Source organism: Rhinichthys klamathensis, unplaced genomic scaffold, assembly GCF_029890125.1.
Source record: "Rhinichthys klamathensis goyatoka isolate OS25496 unplaced genomic scaffold, OSU_Roscu_1.1 h1tg000271l_1, whole genome shotgun sequence".
Lineage (NCBI taxonomy): Eukaryota > Metazoa > Chordata > Actinopteri > Cypriniformes > Leuciscidae > Rhinichthys > Rhinichthys klamathensis.
Genome location: NW_026606791.1, coordinates 1,794,898 through 1,808,520, shown reverse-complemented (window position 1 = coordinate 1,808,520; position 13,623 = coordinate 1,794,898).

Genomic DNA, 13,623 nt, shown 5'->3' with positions numbered 1-13,623 from the left:
TTTAAAGTATGAAGCTTGTATGCACTCAATGAACTGAACTGCAGAAAAACCATTATTGGGTGATTCTGTAATTTGTCAATTAAAAAAAAATCATGTCTTGCTGCATAGCAACACCCTGAAACCAGCTAAAACACCACTCACATTTTCATCAAAAAATATACAAAAAAGTCTTGCTATAAAAACATCTATGTATGGCCTCTATTGCACCTTGCCTCATTGGCATCGCTCCTCCATTTTTCTTCTCACTCTCATCTTCAGCGTTATGAATGAAACTTGCAGAGGGAGGTTACGTGTTTTGTGTGTGTGTAAAGAAAAGACTAGATCAGAGTGTGTGCATGTGTAATGGGGGAGGGGCGGGGGGCTGGGGGTGTCGTGAGAGATGGTTTAATTTTAGCAAATACGAAGTTCCCCCACCACTTATCCATCAGATCTATAAATAACCACATACCTCACTGGCTCACTCGATCACGTCCACTCCCACGCGTATACATGGGCCCCGGAGTAACAGAATACAGCGATGGATGGATGGAGGGGGAGGGGAGGAGGTTGCTAGGAGACCACTGGCAAGGCAGGTCATGTGACTGGAGATGACTGGCACTGGTATAGAATGCAGTCTCACGACAAAATACAAAGACACACACTCTCATCACCTACTGTTTTAAATAGTGTAACTTAAAAATGTTCATAAAAGTGTCTTTCACCTTTGAAAAGCCCTCTGTTTCACACGCTCAATGCAGGTATGATGATACGGCTCAACGATTGGGTCACTTTGCACCAGCTCAAAATGATACAGGTGCACACTAACAGGGATGGCAATAGAAATCTTCGGCCTACATTGATCACATCATTGATGCACAGTGTGAAAGGTGAACACACTAAACACATACACAAATTCATCAGTGTTAATACACTATTCATTTAGCTTTACATCAAAGTAATCGAAAAAGGATATTGAGTGCACAGTGCATGATTAAACCACTGTTGATTAAATTACTGTACTGTTTATAGATGTGTAAACAATCAAAAGCTGCTTGTCTGTTTTTAAGGTCATTACACAACTGATGATGACTTAAAGTTGTTGAGACCATGATGTAATATGTATGCGAGTTAAATTACAGTATGTCTGTTCCATCTTCATACCAGAGGGATCTACAAATGACAATTTTGTGCATCTTCTTCTGTGAATGATAAAGGTTTGACTTGCAGGTCTTGCTGTTTTAGTGATACATGCATTAATGCTATTTGAGACCATAATTTCATATTTCTTAGTATGGTTATTGTATTTGTAACAGCCATTATGAGGAAATGTACAGGTACACTGAAAATTCAAAGGTATGTAACTTTTGGCCCTTAAGTGGTTAAAAAAACAAAACTGCCTGTATTTTGTGGAAGAACATTGTTTTGGTTGTGTTTTGGCTCTGCATGACTATGCGGGTGAATATGATCCTTCATCATAGATAATGCTTTACAATGAACTTTGTTAGAGAGCTACATATGGCATTTTATCTGTTCCCTTTCAGTCGTTCACGTTCGACGTAGCCAGTCATCTTCGAAGTACTATTCAAATGAGCTAATGGAATTGGCGTGCGTAATTTGCATCACACACTCCACCCGCGGCGCAGGTATAAATACGGAAGTGGATGCACGCACTAGTTGCCTTTCACTTCGGAGCGATCGTCTTTGATGTCTCTGAAGAGTTCTGTTGTGTACAACGAGCGTGTGTCGGTGTTCTTCTGGAAAGACTCTCCCAGTGCTGGTGGTTCTACAGTGCAGTGCAGCGGTGGTCGCGAGCTTTGAAGCTGCTGTTTTGCCAGGTGCCAAGCAACAGCGAAAGCATTCCTGAGCGGGCCACCCAGGGATGGAGGGATGCTCTTAGCAGGTGGTCACCGATCTACTCCCTTCACTCGGAGGAGGGCCGGGTGAAGTTTTTGTTTTATGTGTGTGTCTGTTCCGCCGCTGGCTCCCAAAAAAGTGGACCCACATATTCAAAGAAAGACTTCATGGCGGAGTCCCAAGGTGGCCGTGGCAGAGTGGCACGCTCCGTGTGAAAACACCCTGGCCTGCCGCCAAACCCTCAGTCAGTAAACAGACCTTTTGTTTCTCCGGGCCGACAGCTCCTAGAACGAGTGTCCATCAATACCGGCTGAGGGGCCACGTACAAAGGGCATGCAGTAACGGAGGTCTGGGAGGCCCTCCGACTGCATTGGCATCCATTGCCTCGAGTTGCTTGCAGTTCACCTTGCTTTGAGACACCGCTGCTCAGCGAGCATGTATTGGTCTGAAAAGACAACATTGTGACCGTTGAGCTATGCTCCCCTCGCATGTTGCAACACGCAACCCACCACCTCCTCCTCGGAGTCAGAAGCTTCTGAGGTCGCTTCATTCCACTTATTACTTCTGGCCTGCTCAATCGTGCCACTGACGAACCTCACGACAGCCTGTGGCCCAGGGAGAGTGGAGACTCCGTCCCCAGGTGGTCCAGCTGTTTGGGACTACTTCGGGGCCGCACAGTTACATCTGTTGCCCCTTCGGACTCGTCCCTCAGCCAGTTGTTTTTTCTCCTGTCTGGGTGGACATCCCTCGACACAGAAAGACTCTGGCCACAGCTGGCCCCGGGGCCCCCGCAGAAATGCGTTCCCCAGTGAGCCTTCTTGCACAAAAATGTGCTAAAGTCAGGGAGGAGATGGAGCAGGTTTTGCTAGTTGCCCCTTATTGGCCCAACCAGACCCCTCTACTCTCGACAGCCCTTCCTGACTCCTTCCTCTGAGCACATTCTCAGGGACGGGGCATGATGGCACCCACGTTCAGACCCTGGAGAGCTCCAGGTCTGGTTCTAAAAAGAACAGGACGAGGGGGTTCTGGTTACTACAGCAAGAATTTTTATGCCTTAGAAACCATCACTTCTGTGATAGCACCCTCTCAAAATGAGGCATGCTCCCCCTTAGAAGTGGAACCTATTCGTTAAACTGAGTCTTCTCTCTGTGAGGAGATGCCGAAGGTGTTTGATCACTTCAGTGCTTTCTTCCTGCAAGATGGGTTGGAGTGAGGCTGTCTCTTCCACCCTCAAAACGTATGTTGCCTCTGTATTGACACATATGATGATGCAGTAGGGTGCAAATCCTTGGGAAGCACGATTTGATCGTCAGGTTCCTGAGGGGAGCAAGGAGACTGAATCCGCCTTACTTTACCCTCTTGGGACTAATCTCTGGTGCTACTGCACTGCAGAGACCTCCCCTGAGCCACTGCACGCAGTGAGTTAAAAGTCCTGTTTTTAAAGAAACAGTTCTCCTGCTTGCTTGGTCTCTACTAGAGGGTAGGGACTTGCATACATACTTGCATACGTGCCTGGAATTCAGGCCGGCTACTCTCACGAAATCTTAGACCCCGGCCTGGATATGTGCCCAAGGTTCCTACCTCTCCTATGGGACCAGGTGGTGAGCCTGCAAGCGCTTCCCCGGAGGAGGCAGACCCAGCCCTGGCTTTTCTCTGAACAAAATGCAAGCCTGGACCTCAGACCAGCTCTTGTCCGTTACGAAGATCAGCAGAAGGGAAGGCTATTTCCAAGCAGAGGTTAGCCCACTGTAATAGTGGTTGCCTTCATCTTGGTAGAATTCCCAAGATCTTCGTGCCCACCTGGGTGGTGAGCTCCTCCAAAGTGAGAATTGCTCCTTCCTAGGCGTTGACACAATGTGCCTCGCTGACAGATGTTATTAGAGTTGGGGGCTGGGCAACACCTATCACGTTCGCTAGAATATAGCCTATGTGTCGAACCGCTGCTTCCCGTGGGCTCCCTTCACATGAAGCCAGTTTCACTTTAGGCTTGGTTCGAAGTGTCGGCTTGCTGCGCCATTCTCCTCCTATGGACTGGATACGTGCACAATTTTGCTCCAGTAGAGTTCCCCTTGTTAGCCGAACCCTGTCGAGTTCCTCCATACCCTTCAGCAACGGACGTGGCCGAACGTTCGAAGCCAGGCCTATAACTCGTATGCCCTGGGGAACCTGTGTTAGGCTGGGTCCATATGTTATGATCCCTACGGCAATCCCATATGTGTATTCTTCCACGGTACGGCTCCCTGCGGCGAGACCGTGTCTTCCCTCAGCAAAGCCTGCTCTGCCGTCACTGTCCGGTTGAGTCTCCCCCTGTCTTAGGCTGGAGCTACCCCAGTGACATTCCATATGTTGTACTGACCGGTCATCCGCCCAGTCCATATGTGTATTCTCCACGTTACCTCCCTTCGGGGAGGATGTGGCTTCCGCAGCATCCTTTCCTTCCATTGATAGGGTACGCTTTCCCAGTGGTCCTGTGGAACAGCAGTGACTTCCCTGGCCGAAGCCCTGTCCCATCTCTGCCTCAAGTTGCGGGGGATCAGGAGGCTTTTGTCAGTACTAGTGGCTATTTTCAATGGTGATCCCATTCAGTCAACGGCGACAACGTCGAACGTGAACGACTGAAAGGGAACTTGTCAGTTGCGTATGCAACCCTCGTTCCCTGAAGGAGGGAACGGAGACGTAGTCCCTTCGCCACTATTGCTGGACCACCGCTAGTCTCAGCCTCAGACGTCACGCCCACGGAACGTTGGCTAAACGTCTGATGCATATGGTACACTTAACTGGAAACACTTCAGGAATGTCGAAGTCGTCATCTGATTGGTTGAATTTTATCGGATTTCCGGGGGGCGCGTGTGTCGCATTTATTTTCGGTCCGCCGGGAAACAAAGCGCAGACGTGTGATTGCGGAAGAAAAACTGTTGTGTTTACATGAGTGACAATGAGCATTTATCAAGATCAGCTAAACGTAGGATTCTCAAAAGTATGCAAGGTTCACGATATAGACTCTTGAAGTTTTCTTCTCCTTCTTTGATTTTCTATGCTGACTGACTTGTTGCACGCAGGTCTGTTGTTGTGGGGACATTTCCACGCCCCGAAACGTGACGCTGAACGAAACGATCTGTAATTGGTTGTTTTACATGTCGGTCAAACGGCCTTATGGGCGGGCCTTGGCCAAAGAAAGCTGCTATGAATGGGCTATATGCACGCATAACTTCCACGTTTGACGCAAGGATGCTCTTGCGTTTCCGGTTGGGGAGATTTAAAGCGGAGGAAAACCGAGGAAAACGGGATTATGGCAGAGTCTTCAAAATTTACTGTCCTCTCGTCTTTGAAAAGAAACTTTAATACGTTTAGATGTAATTTTATATATAGTTATGTTTATTTAATATAATAAACACAGAAGCATAAACAAAAGGGGGGGTGTCTGTTTTGTCTGTTTTTGTGACTAACGTTTCTTTAGTATAGCAATAGAGTATAAAAACCAATATAAATTCTCGGTATAGCATTGGACTCTACGATCGGCGGAAGTAATCCAGCATCCTTAGACCTTCACCGGAAATACCGCCGTGCATAGAGCCCATTGTAGACCTTCAGCCGTCAGTCTGAAGGTCTGGCTACGCAAGACTAGACCACCGCTGACTCCGAGTTACGCTCGGCTCCTTAGCGAAAAAGCAACTAGTGCGTGTACAGTATCCACTTCCATTTTTTTACCCGCACCGCGGGGGCGGAATGTGTGATGCAAATCACGCACTCCAATTCCATTGGCTCGTTTTAATAGTACTCGAAGATGACTGGCTCCCTGGTGTAATCCCATTCAGTCGACGTCGACTATGTCTTCTCCTTCAGGGAACGAGGGTTGCATACACAACCGAGACGTTCAATAAAATACCTCACTCACCTGTTGGGGAACGTCACCCGCGTGACTGACATCTGAAGCACGTGTCTGAACGTGACAATCTCATTGGCCCAGACAGTACATGACGTCACTACTGGTGCGACCTTGAGTATAACAGGGTGCCTGTATTACACGTCATCAACTTCTTTGTCTGAAGGAGACGTGGGCAGGCATACCTGAAGCATGGGAGTCTCACTCCCTTTCACAGGGAACCATGGTTACATTTGTGCCGGAGACGTTCCCTTTCAAATGTGAACTCGCACTGAGTCTAAATAAGATGCTATGGGGGACAAATACCCACTTCGCCATGCTGAGGGGAAAATCTGCCATATTAGCTGTGTCGAAGCACTACCACAATGGGCAGAAACATGATGAATCAACGGACTTAACTGGCGAGGTCAAAAAGCTTCCCCAACTCAGATGCACCTGATGACTCTCAGTGACAAAACTCTCTAAGGCCAAAACCCAAGCTTCAAACCCTAAACAAGGAAAGTTCTAGCCTTTACAGCCTTCCTCCCTTCCTTGCAGGGCCAGGCAAAAAGACCCCGGCCCAAGGACAGCATTCAAAGATCTGGCAGTGTCTGTTTCTATTACACTAGACACAGCATTTGAGGGAATACGGCCCAGGAACACCCAAGGGGAGCCAGCTACTCCCAAATTCAGTGGAGGAGCGCTCACCCCTTGCCAGGTGAAGGTTCCAGAGGAGTGGAGGACCCTGCTTAAAGACCCTCACAGAATGGGAAGGGTTCTACTCCCAGATCCAACTAAAGACACGCTAAGGGATTACCATAGTGAAACACATTTTGGAAGAAGGATTGAATACTGACTACTACTGATTACACTGAATATTTAAATTTTGTTCATTTTGAACAAAAAAAGTTACATAGTCTACCTTTAATATAATCGCTCAAATCTTAATTTAAATCTCTTGAAATTTAATATCTATTGTTTTTCAATTGTTTTTCAACTGCTTCATTATTCGTCCATCCAAGAAGGTTGGATCTGTGGAAAACTTGAAATAGCAGAAAATTACTAAATGTATTTTTTAGGACTGTAAAAGTTCATTGTAAACAGCATTGAAATTATTTATTGTGAAAAGCAAAATAAAAATAAATTGAACTACATTTTTTCTATTGAACTACATTTTTTTGTTAGATGTTTATAACATCTAACAAAAAAGATACGCTTATACAAACACTTTATTATCTTTTAGACGAGTTTGAGAAAGCAACTCTTCTAAGTTAACTTACATTAGGCTTCCATGCAACACCTTTTTACGTAAATCCAGCACTGTAATCTAAAAGAAAAGAAAATAGGTATTACATTTTTGCATCCATATTATTCAGAAGCACAGAAAGAAAGAGACAGAGATTAAGTGAAAGAGATATTCAGCAATGCTTGCTGCTAAATATACCAGAATGTAAGTGCTCACGCCTCCCTGAGCATTCACCTTGAGCTCGCCAGGCCCACCTCCATTGGAGGAGAATCCGGGAATCATCACGCTCTCATTGGCCATGAGGGGCAAGCCTGTTGCTGGGCTGTTTCCATGGAGATGGCTTATCAAGGTAGTGCTGGAGGCGTCACTGGGGAAATAGATGGGGCAAAGATGGTTAATGAGAAAAAGTGAGGATTGTGTGTGTGTGTGTGTGTGCGTGAAAGAGAGAGACTAAATGGATTGATGTAATGACGCATAAAAAGGATGGATTAAGCAAAAGAAACAGGTTGGTCGTGGCTGATAGAGTCTGTGCGAGTGAATGTGTATCTATCACATGTGTGGAGGAATGTCATCATCGGATACGATGGATTACTGAAGAAGAACAAGATCAATGCACATTAACATATGGTCTGTGTATGAATGTTAAAGTTTGACGTTTTAAGACGAGGGAAAGCAGGTGAAAGACAGAGACATCCTCCGGAAGACCTGAGGCATTCTGATGACAAAAAAATGTAACAATACATCTGATCAATAAGCTGCTAAAGCCAAATCCCTCTATATTTTAACACTTTTCTTGCGTGATGAAACATATTAAAGTGAACGTACCTAAACTGATCATGAGATTTTGATTTTCCACTCAGAAAATGTAATACTCAGAGTTAGAATTAGACACTTCATATCTAATTCATCTGACTGAAGGTTCTGGATGGACTTTTTTTATATTTATATATTAGCACATCTGCTGGGAATATGATTAAAGTAATCCTACAGCTAAAATAAAATAAAAAATTAAATTAAATTGAGAAATTCATTGAGAAATTTAGAGAGGTTATGTTCAAAACAAATACAATTATTTCAGCTTTTTCTTACCTTAAATTCACAAATATGCTAAAAAAAAAAAAGATTAGCAGCATATTTTTATATGATTAAATATGTTTTTCTTCAGAAAAAAAGGCTATGATGTAACTTCATGACATCTATAAATTCATAAACACTTTCATTGGAAAATCATGGCATATTGTAAGAAACATTACTGATTTGGTCATAATTTTACATTTTAAAGGGAAACACTTAAAAAAAAAAAGCCAGCACACTAATAATGAAGGGAAACCAGAGGCAAAACAAAGAAGAAGTGGCAAACATTTCGGTCACGTGACCTTTCTTTACATGTGACCGAAACGTTTGCTACTTTTTTATTAAAGCAGTGGTTTTATCTTGCAATTGGTGGTTTAAATACAATGTTCAATATGTTCAATATATAAAAATTCGAATGTTTTCATTTGCAACCAATAAACCATGTACTGAGTATTGTAGATTAAACAAATGAGAATAAGAAGAAATGGGACTTCTTCCAGCCATTCTTCTTAGTCATCATGCATACTGTATCTGTATTTTGTAGCAGGTGCCATTTCAGGATGCTGGAAGCTCAATATCAGAGTGTGATTTTTACTAGAAAAAGCCAATACAGTCATTCAGCTGATGTTTGTACAGCCTCTGTTATCCTCATTAGTGTCCACTGACCTTCAAATGTGTTTCCTATATCAATCATTCAGAGTGATACTCAGGGATTTGCCATGGAGACCAACCTCTACTCATGCAGCACTGAAGCACATAATGAGATGTGTCGAGCAACATGATTCTGATTCATTCAAAATCTAAGGATGACTGTAATCACTTCATTTACAGGGAGCAGCATTTGATCTTAAGGGTTTATATGTAGCTTAATGTATGAGATTAAAATAACATTAGGCGGTCTTTGACTAATGATTACTTTATTGCTTTGAGAAAGATTCAAACTTATTAATTATTAACCTCAACATCAACTGGACATATATCCTCATTTCACTGCAGGAAATTCAACTACAGCAATTGACGTGAAGTTGACATGCTGCTATATTCCTTTGCACTAAAACTATTTAAAAAATATTAAAAATATTAAAAATATTTTCTTTTAGATTCATTATTCAGTGGACACTGATGAGGATAACAGAGGCTGTCTTTATGACCTCGTATACGGTAAATAGAAAATTGAGAAACTAAGGGGAATATTTATAGCCTACATGTTTGTCACAGTACAGGACCATAAAAATGAAAATTTAATGTGATTAAATGTGGCACAAATGTGATTGAAAATATAATTTCTTAAAAATAACTTTAATTATAAATTGAAAATAGGCATAAATATGCATTGAAGTTCCTTGAATACACACATTATGAGATTTGACACACATAAAGGATTAACAATGTTTTCGATTTTATTTGTTTTTGAACTATTTTATCTCAAAGGATCAAGGAAAATGTAATTCCTTATTATATGAGCCCTTTAAGTATAAACCTACTTGTCTAATGATATTTGAATGCTCAATTTCAACACAAATGACTGGAGACAGAGAGAGCGCCACAGAAAAAGATATTAACCAAGCCCAGTGCATGCTTTACTGGAATTATGAATCCACTGGGGACCATGAAACAGCCTCAGCTCCATTCTAAATTACATGGATTGATTTTGAATGGACAGAGACTATTCAATTGAAATGAAGCAAAGCCAATACAACTCAAGCAACAAAATACTTTAATTTACAAGCATATTAAGGCAGATGAATGACCTTGACAGTTAGTTCCTGGACAAGCCCTGCGAAATACTAATACATTATTCGAGAATGAAGTGTTGCAGAGATTGAGCTCACTTCTGTAGCGGTTAATGTGAGGAACGGCGCCCTCTGCTGTTTTTGGAGGATAATACACTTTCCTATCTCAATCTCCTTGTTTAGTGGCAATAAGGAATTCATGTGATTGATGTGATTTTTATTTTATTTTATATTTAGATGTGTGACAAATAAATCAAATGAAACGAACGTCTAAGTCCCGGTATACACAACTAAAGCGCATTATGTAGACATTTTACTAAGTTTATCGGCAAAAGATGTGGCGACATCTTGTGGTCGAATGACACCATAAAAATACCTAAAATTCGGAGCATTAGGAAATGAAACGTAGCTTAAGTAGGCCCGCGAAATGAAAATTAAGACATTCAGTGAACTGTGACAAGTTTTGTTTGCCGCGTATTTCTCACCTGCTCGATTAACAATTACAGTGTCCTTAGTAGGTCTGCATGTAACCAGAATCATCAAACTCCAAAATCCCAATATAACACAACCATAGTTGTCACCAAAATACCATAAACCTGTTAGAAAATCCGATTCAAGCTAGTAGCTGCATGCTTTGTATGACGGCTGGTTCCACTGGTGGAGGCTAGATCAGCTTGCAACAGCAACAAGGTCAGAGGTCATACAACCCTTAAGTGGTCAAGCAGGTTTTTAGATGGTGGCGGGTCAGTGAGCTAATGATCAGCTTGCACTAGCTAATGACCAGTCAGGTAGTTGTGGACTGTTTTTTATTCCTCTGTCTGTTCCAACTGTTTGACCATCAGTTATTGGTGCTATGTTGAATTTGTATGTTCTGTATAACTTTATATAGGCTAAAACACATAAACCATGAGTAAAATTAGCTTGGTTGGTCCCTTATTTCATTTAACACTTGAACAAAAGTCTAAGGGATAGGTGTTACAATGTTACACAATAATAGGCTAATTATCTATCTATCTATCTATCTATCTATCTATCTATCTATCTATCTATCTATCTATCTATCTATCTATCTATCTATCTATCTATCTATCTATCTATCTATCTATCTATCTATCTATCTATCTATCTATACAATGCCCCCTATATCTAACAAACACACCATTGTTGTTTTATTATTTTATCTGATCCAATTTGAAATCGAACCTTATTTTCTATTTAAAGAATTTCTGTTTCCTGCTGTCAGTGAACTTTTTGATGGGCTTTAAACCCACTGTAACACCTGGTTATAGTTATGTAACACTAACTGGTGCAACATGCTGTAATATAATACTTCCATGGGTGAAATTCCCAAGTTGCTGCTATGTAATAATTCTCTCCCCCACACACATAGGCACTGTTATATCCAAATCCTTGTTTTACATCTTTTCCATTTTATTCATTTGTATGACCTTTTTTCCCATTGCTGTCTTCTTAAATAGTTGCCATTTGATATCTGCTTGTTAACTAGAACAACTGAAAATACAGTGATAGCATGGATAGTCCTTCAGTTGTTGATGACATGCTTTGCTCAAGGACACAATGGTGATAAAACAGGAATGTGATCTCAGTAACTCACAGTTTCCAGGACACCCTCATAGGGAATGAAACTTGCATTTCTGTGTGCTGGCAGCCATAAACATACCTCAAATTTGATTAAAGGGCAAAAATGTATAAATATTAGATTCTCCTGCAATCTTTAGCATCTTGTAAATGTTTTTTTCCCCCCACACATTCACTGACTTAAATTAAACACAGCATTTTGCTTGAACATCTGCATCCACATCTGCAAGGAAAGCACACAGCTTCTAGTTTCAGCTACTAACCGATCGCAGATATTCCTCACAGCTGGGCTGTTTTTAATGAAGGCCTGGTTTAGTAGTCTGATGCAGTAATTTGTTACTGCATGTGGCCTGCATTAAGTTGGATAAAACATCTGGGAAATTACATTTCTGTTTGAGTTAAGATTTACATAAAGTATGTTATGAACTATCTGCTAAAGTAAACAGAAATTGCTCACTGCTTAAAGGGTTAGTTCACCCAAAAATTAAAATGACTCACCCTCATGTCGTTCCAAGCCCGTAAGACCTCCGTTCATCTTCCTTCGGAACACAGTTTAAGATATTTTAGATTTAGTCCGAGAGTTTTCTGTCAAAACCCGAATACACAGATAACACGTCAGCAGCGTCCTACGTCAGCAGCGTCACTGAACGCGGATCCACAACAGAACCGGAAGACAATACAATGCTAAATAAAGTCGTAGTTTTTGTTATTTTTGGACCAAAACGTATTTTCGATGCTTCAAAACATTCTAACTAACCCACTGATGTCACATGGACTACTTTGATGATGTCTTTATTTCCTTTCTGGACAAGGACAGTATACCGTACAAACATTTTCAATGGACGGACAGAAAGCTCTCGGACTAAATCTAAAATATCTTAAACTGTGTTCCGAAGATGAACGGAGGTCTTACGGGCTTGGAACGACATGAGGGTGAGTCAGTAATGACATAATTTTCATTTTTGGGTGAACTAACCCTTGAAGTAGGCCTACTAAGTACTATCCAAGGAGTCCCATTGTCAAAATGGTTTCGGTTAACTTCAAACATTTGTTCACTTACCAGAACGCACCATAAACACCTGTGAGCATCAACTGCTCGCTATATTCACTGCAAGAAATGTCATCATGTCTTTTTTGCAGTCATTAGAAATGAAAAACGAGGGCATGTCTTATAATGCCGCAGTACTTTTTTAACAGCCGACGAAGCACAAGAAACAAATCAAATGACACCAGGAAGATATTAGTCATGCCCTGTGTTATACAGGCACGGTCTTTATAAATACCAGCTATATTTTAATGTGCGACCTCATAATTGTGTCACATCAGTAATTGAGGCATCAGTTTCCCAATGTTTTGTGGATAAAGACCCTTGTTAGTGCCTGAATTCATGTTTACACCAGGAGGAGAATAAGACACAGCCTATATGTTCAGACTGGAATACTACTATTTACACCATGCAGTGCAGCCATATTTATTACAAATATGCAACATTTTGATAAATATGCTACATTGAGGTCACATGATCTAATTATATTGCATATTTAATTTAACTATGTTAAGAGATAAAATTTGCTTTGGAATTTCTGGGGTTTATGATACTATTATAGTACTTTTGAAATATTTTTATAATATTTCGAATTAGCTTTTATTTTTATATTTTCAGTTTTCATTTTACATTTTGCTGTGCTATGCTTTTTTTTTGTAGTTTTAGCATTTTTTTAACACTTCTATTTAACTTTATTTTTTATTTCAGTTTTAGTAATTTTAGTACTACTTGAAGCTTACATTATTTCATTTCATGTTTAGTTGCCAAGGCAACATTTCTAATTTATGTTTAAGTTTTTAATCTGATATTTATCTTTTATTTTATTTCAGTATTCAGATTTGATTAGTTTTAGTTAAAGGGATAGTTCGCCTAAAATAATTGTTCTGTCATCATTTACTCTCCCTCAAGTTGTTCTTAAAGGATTAGTTCACTTCAAAATGAAAATTATTTCATCATAAAGGCCTACTCACCCTCAAGTTGTTTCAAACCTGTATGAATTCAAACTTCTGCTGTACACAAAAGATATTTCGAAGAATGTCGGTAACCAAACAGTTGATGGACCCCGTTGACTTCCATAGTATTTTTTTCATAATATATGAGAAGAAAGAAACTCATACAGGCTTGGAACAACTTGAGGGTGAGTAAATGATGACATAATTTTCATTTTTGGGTGAACTATCCCTTTAACAGTAACAACACTGGTCCTTACTTAATAGTGTGCTTCCTCCCA